Source organism: Mus pahari, chromosome 11 (assembly GCF_900095145.1).
Source record: "Mus pahari chromosome 11, PAHARI_EIJ_v1.1, whole genome shotgun sequence".
Classification (NCBI taxonomy): Eukaryota; Metazoa; Chordata; class Mammalia; order Rodentia; family Muridae; genus Mus; species Mus pahari.
Genome location: NC_034600.1, coordinates 9,434,869 through 9,440,980, shown reverse-complemented (window position 1 = coordinate 9,440,980; position 6,112 = coordinate 9,434,869). Strand labels below are relative to the sequence as shown.

At 45.7% G+C, this 6,112-nt stretch overlaps 1 non-coding gene across 1 annotated transcript; it reads left to right on the top strand.

The window, feature by feature from the left end:
* The first annotated feature begins 358 nt into the window (after positions 1-358).
* Positions 359-489, top strand: LOC115065068. Its single transcript, XR_003844865.1, has one exon. It is a non-coding gene; the product is annotated as a small nucleolar RNA SNORA17 (small nucleolar RNA).
* Positions 490-6,112: the final 5,623 nt, after the last annotated feature.

The following is a 6,112-nucleotide window of genomic DNA, read 5'->3' as shown; positions in this document are numbered from 1 at the left end:
TATATTTTTCTTCGACTACTATTAGGTTTTAGGGAAGAAGAGCAGAAATGAGGGGGAGGAGGAGGGGGGAGGCAGAGAGAGACTCATCCAGTTTATCTGTCCTTCAAGCAAGAGGTTTATTACCACTGAACTTTACAGCAGGGGTTGTGAAGAGTTTAGTCCCACCAGACAAAACAAGGTGTCCACCTTTTAAAGTTTTCATGAGAAGAGGAGGTCTTCCCCTCTGGAATTAGGCTTGGTTAATCTGTAAACTGTGATGACCAAGGTAGGGGAGTTAGGCATATGAGTCATGCTACATGACAGCAGTCACTCTCTGGGTGAAGGAAGTGTCCTGTGTCTTTTCTATTGCTTCAATAACGATGACCCTTTCCCTTAGCTTCTGTGGCTTCTGTGTCGCATGTGTATCAGTAGGTGCCAGAGAAGAGGGAGGGTATGTCTATACTCAGGGTTTTGGGCTATAAACATCTGAATAATTAGTAACCTAAAATTCCTTGACACAAAGAGGGCTGAGAGGGGAGCAAGCCAGAGACTATAAGAACCTTACTTGGGATGGAGGACCTAGCTGGGAGTGAGCATGAGGCGAACATTGAATGGGGCCACTTGTAGCAAGGTGTGAGGCAAGTCTTTTACAACCACTAAGCTTGGAACATGGGCAGACTATGTCAGAGATACCACACTGGTACCACACTGCAAGGGAGGCATAGCATTCCCAAGACCACTCCTGAAACAACCATAGACACTCAGAGACCTCAGGTACCTCTAAGTAAGACGTGGAGAAATGACAGAGAAATAGAAACAGAAGGATGTGGGCACAATGAATAAAGGCAGAACAAGAGAGTCAAGGGTAGAGGAACAGATGGTGTTGCCACTGGGGTCCATGGCTCTGCAGCAACAGGAGTCTGTTATCACCGAAGGCCAGGCAGATATCCCTGGTCTGGGCTGCTATTCTGGGACATGTGCAGAACTAAGGGGCTATGCAGAACTGGCCCCACCCATCACCTGAACATGGGGATTACAGGTGAGCCACCCCAAGGGTGTGAGTGCAAGTGAGCCAGTCCTGACTCTGTCTGCAGTATAGTGGTATTATGCCCAGTTTGTGTAATCTCCCAAAAGACCACTAGGGACCACAACTCTGATGCAAGCACAGATTCTTTTGAGTTTGGACTCAGGCAACAATCCTCCCTACTGGACAGGTTAGGAATGCAACACACAAGTCTAGGGGCTTAGGGAGTTAAAAGATAAAATGTGCAAGCTGGGGCTTTCGAGCCTTGGAGTTACATGATTGAGTGAATGGGTAAAGAAATGTTAACCTTCAAAATGATAGCATTTGTTCAGACAACCAGGAGAGACCACCCATCTGAAAAGGGGCATTTTTGACCTGGGAATGATTAACTCATCCCATTTTGTGAATTTTTTTTTCTGTTGTGGCAAGCTGACCACAGCTATTATGTCTATTTTTGACTCCTGGGAATGCTTGGTGGTCTCTTTCCCAGAGCTCAAGGGTAAGGACAGGAGACAGCAGCCTTCTGCTTCTTCCAAGGACAGGAGCCACCAGTTTTCCCCAAGGTTTCCCAAGGACAGAAACTTAAAATGGAAATTAGAGGACAACATGGCATCTGTCCTGCTGCTATTTGTCTCTTCATTCCCCCTCCACCACGCCCCCAATTTCTGTTAATAGCTCTAGAGGCCAATCTTGGGCTCCTTGAGATCTGGATCATCTTTGTTAATTTGTTGATAATGTGACCTCATTACCATCAGTTGAATAGTTCCCAGTCTGTGTCTCATGTATTGTAAAAGCTTATCAATAACACATAGTCCAAAAGTGAGGAGTAAGAGAATAATCAAGTATGGAAATGAGAGTGGGAAATAACCAGGGGGAGGAATCAAATAGTGAGTTGTACCAACTTTTGAAATTTTCTCGTTCCCTCTGGCATCTATATATACTTTTCCTAACTTTAGTTAATGATTCCCTAATAACTCCACAATGGTTGACATAGAAACAACACTCCTCATGCAAAGAGGCACGTAGCCCTCTTTGTTGTAGAAATATTAAGTCTAATCCTCACCTATTTTGCAGCACTACCTCGGCTAGAGAGTTTATGTTAGGCTCCAAGTATGAAATGGAGTTTTCTAGGCATTGGGTATCTTTATCTATGTCTGCCTTTAAGCTGTTGTAATTCTTTTCCTGCAATGTTAATGCAGCTATCCCAGGTTAGCTCAGGTTAGTCCTGTGTTGGGAACTAAAAAGGGGGCCCTTGGGAGAGCGGGGGAGGAAAAACCTATACCCTTCCAGAGTTTTACCTATTCTCTGGTCTGCCAGGTGTGGGAGAGCTGCCATACACTTTCCATTCAGCCCTGCGCGGGCATTCAAGCCTCTGACCCACTCTTCAAGGGGTGGCCAAGGGGCAGCCCTACCTGGGAACCCCGAAGCTACTTTGCTAAAGCCACCAGGGTTGTAGGAGAGAGGGATGAGGGAAGAGGTTCCCAACACCTGCGAGAGTGTGTACAGCAGATCTTGACTGAAGCAGAGACTCTCTATGGTTTTAGAGATTTATTATAGAAATGCAGGGGGAAAGAGAGAAGGTAAGAGAGAGAGAGAGAGAGAGAGAGAGAGAGAGAGAGAGAGAGAGGAGAAGACAAAGAGAAAGGGAAGAGGAGAGAGGAGTGAGAGAAGTGAGAGCTAAGAGAGTGAGGTGAGGCAGAACAGCCCTTTCATGGTCTTCACTGTTGCTAGGTAACTGGGGAGGAGTTTAGCCTGAAGGTCAGAAGCTTGGGCCATTGCCTACATGACTTCTATCCATGCTTCTCTTGTGAGGGCTGTGGAAGAGCCAGTAACTTAGGCAGGAGCCAGAGTTTCAGGAGCATGAGGAAACGCCTACTGTGTCATGAAGGTGAATTATCACCCTTTGGGGTTCAGACCTCAGCTTGACTGGAGACCAGCCTACAATTCCCCACATCTCCCCATCTATTTTTATAAGAAAAAAAGAGGGGGTCACTGATGTGATTGTGTCATTAGTGGTGAAAATTTAGAGTGAATGGAAGTATCTGAAGAAAAGTAGCAGAACAAAGCCAGAATAGTAAAAAGAGTTAAGAGTTGAGAAGGCAAGAGATCATACAATCAATCAGATGTTCCATGGGTAGTACAATTTGAGGGTAATAACATTTGAACAGCAATTAATTAATCTAGATAGACATTATGCTTTCCTCACTATCATATAACTTTCCCCAAAGTTCAGCAGCCATTTGGCTTTGGGAAAAGATCTGTAGCTGGATGGTCCCAAGTCTGTCTTCTGTGGTTCAGCACTTGTCTCAGGTGCCCTCAGTCAGATGAGATTTTTGGAGGAAGGCAGCTTTCATCTGTAGGTCTCAGGAGATGGCACAGTCTCAGGCGGATCTGTGGCAGCAGACCCCATGTGGAGATAGACCTGTAGAATAATTATAGCAGAGGAGCAGAACACCGGCAGAGTAAGTCTGCATAGGGGGGATAGCGAAGGTTATGCCTGCAATGATTTGCTTAGGAGCACATCACGATCCGTCGTGGATGGCCGAGGAAGAAAATATCATGTTAATTGTGTGACTGGGGTAAGCAGTTAACAGTTCTTCTGTAAAAGAAAACTGGTTACTAATTAAGGATTGGATGATTTTTGCACCTTAAAGGAAATTTTAAACAAGTTGAGAGAATTTTTGGACGTATATCATGAATACTAGAAAGAAAAAAAGCACTTAGAAAAGAAGCAAGAAAATTTTAGGGTTGAAAAGCATGATTCGGGTATTCTTGTGGAATAGCTGTGGAACAGCTTCAATGCAGCTTTAGTGAGCTTAGCTGGGTGGGGGATAGGGGTACATTGTACCTTGCAGTTTCTTCCCCCTGCCCCCCCCCCAGGAAAGCAGAAAGTAAAGGGTTAAGTGAAAGGCTTTTAGCCAAAGTGCCTGTCCAGCCCTGCCCAGGAAGCATCTGCCTTGGCTCTTTTGCCCCGCCCACCCATTGCCCTGGCTTCTGTCTACCCACCATGAGTTATTCCCCCCCTCCCGCTCCCTCCCCGCCCCCGCCTTGTTTGCCAGACTGCAGCCTGCCCCTTGTTTGTTCCTTTGTCTGCAGGCCCACAACTCTACTGTGCGGGGCTGGACGGGGCCCAAATCTCCGCATAGACCACACTTTCACTTTTGCATGCGGCTATGGCGGGAGGAGGCAGCAGTGTTAAGAGCAACAGAGTTTAGAAGAGGCAAAAGTTTAGAACAGTCACTGCCTAGCTGGGCCGTACACACAGCTCAAAGCCAAGAGCAGGAGGGGAGGGACTACAGATTCAGAAAACCAACTTTCTTTCTTTCTTTTTTTTCTTTTTTCCAACTGGAATTACACACATTTAATCCCTTCAGCTGGAATGTAGACACACCCTTAGCACACACCTTTATTCCCAAACAGTGCAGGTAAATTAGTTTGTAGAATGAAGTAGACATGTTTGAAAGTGATTTCTGATTGAGGGGCAAATAAAGTTATTATAATCAGAGAAATATTTGACAGAATAAGTCAGAGATAGGATAAGCTCAACTCTCAGGAGAACAGATAGGAACAAGGGGCTACTTGAGTGAGCAGTGCAAAAAAAAAAAAAAAAAAAAAAAGGACAGTTTTACAGACAGGTTGCAGAGAGAACAAGCTAGACACAGGTGAAAACAGAATGAGCCAGAGAATAAGAAGGAGCCAGAAGGTTAGAACTGATTGCCAGAGTTAGTTTGAGACCAAGCAGAGCAATTCAGTGAGAAGCCAAGAGAAGCTAAGTTGAATCAGCCAGCTTGGAGAGGAGTTTGAACCAGAATAGCTCAGTTGAACAAGCCAGCCAGAGTTCAGAAGGAGTTAGAAAGGGTGAGTTTATTCAGCAGTAAGTCTCAGAGCTGAAACAGTCTAGGCCTAGATTAGCAGGGGCTAGAGGATGGTACAAAAGCCAAGCTTCCAGGTTTAGGCCCACAGATACTTAGAACACAGATTGAAATGCTCCAGGCTCAGTCTAAGCTGTGTATTAGCAAAACTTGGGTACAGCTCTTACCTTGTGGTTTCCTCTAAGGAAATAAAAGTTACATTTACTGGATTCTGCCTCACCCCAACCCCTGTGCACTGAACTACATAAATATATCTCTCCAAACAAAGCTACTGGTTACTCCAATATGTAGTTCCCTAACAACCCTTAATTGTGGGTCTGTGTGCGAACATGGCTCAGAAAGACGAAACACAGAGGCATCAGGCTATGAATGTAGCCTATGATGGCAGGGGTGGGAGGCAGCCTAGGTGAGAAAAAAGGCAGGCTGGAACTGAAGCTGGGGTTCCCTAACTCCCAGATTTCCAGATGCTGCTGGGTAGAATGAGGAGTCTGGAATGAAGGGGGCTCTGGAGCTGGAGATTAGCCTAGGACCAAGGACAGGGGAAACTCCAGCTTAGCTCAGGGGTGAGTATCCATGTTGGGAGGGTGGAGGGACCGTTTTTTTGGGAGACTGAGGTGGCAAGGCTCTGTGTGACCAAGGCTTCTGTCCATGTTGGTTCTTGATGAGAGACACAGCCCTTACTTGTCCAAACTGTTTATTGGTAGTAGAAAATAGATGCATATAACTTACTCAGGGTAGACCAGAGATTACCTTTTGCAGGAAGAAATGTCTGGAAAGGGAAGCTTATTGGCTAAACCCTTGGGGCTGGCCCGTTTAGGTACCTTATTAGCATCAAGAACTCTGTGCTCTGTGACTAGCGGTCACAATCCTCATGTGAGGTGTCATGGCCACAGGCTCCAGGACAGGAAGCAGGTTGGGAATAGATGAAAGCTGACTCTTCTGAGATATGAGAATTTACTTGGGCTTCTGAATCCGCGCAACTTCCCCAGTTTTTGTCTGGTGACATGGTTCCACTAGCCCCACACTTAATAAACTTTCCCATGTGACCACTCAACTACTAAATGACCTGGAACTAGGAGCAGTGGCCTGGTCTAGGCTGGTTATGAAGACAGATCCTATTTATCACCAGTTTATGTGTTACTGGGCATGCACAGGATTACAGTCAGATGCTGCACGGGAAGACATGCACAGTGAATGAAGATACATAACCTAAACTTACCAGTTAATACAGAAAATC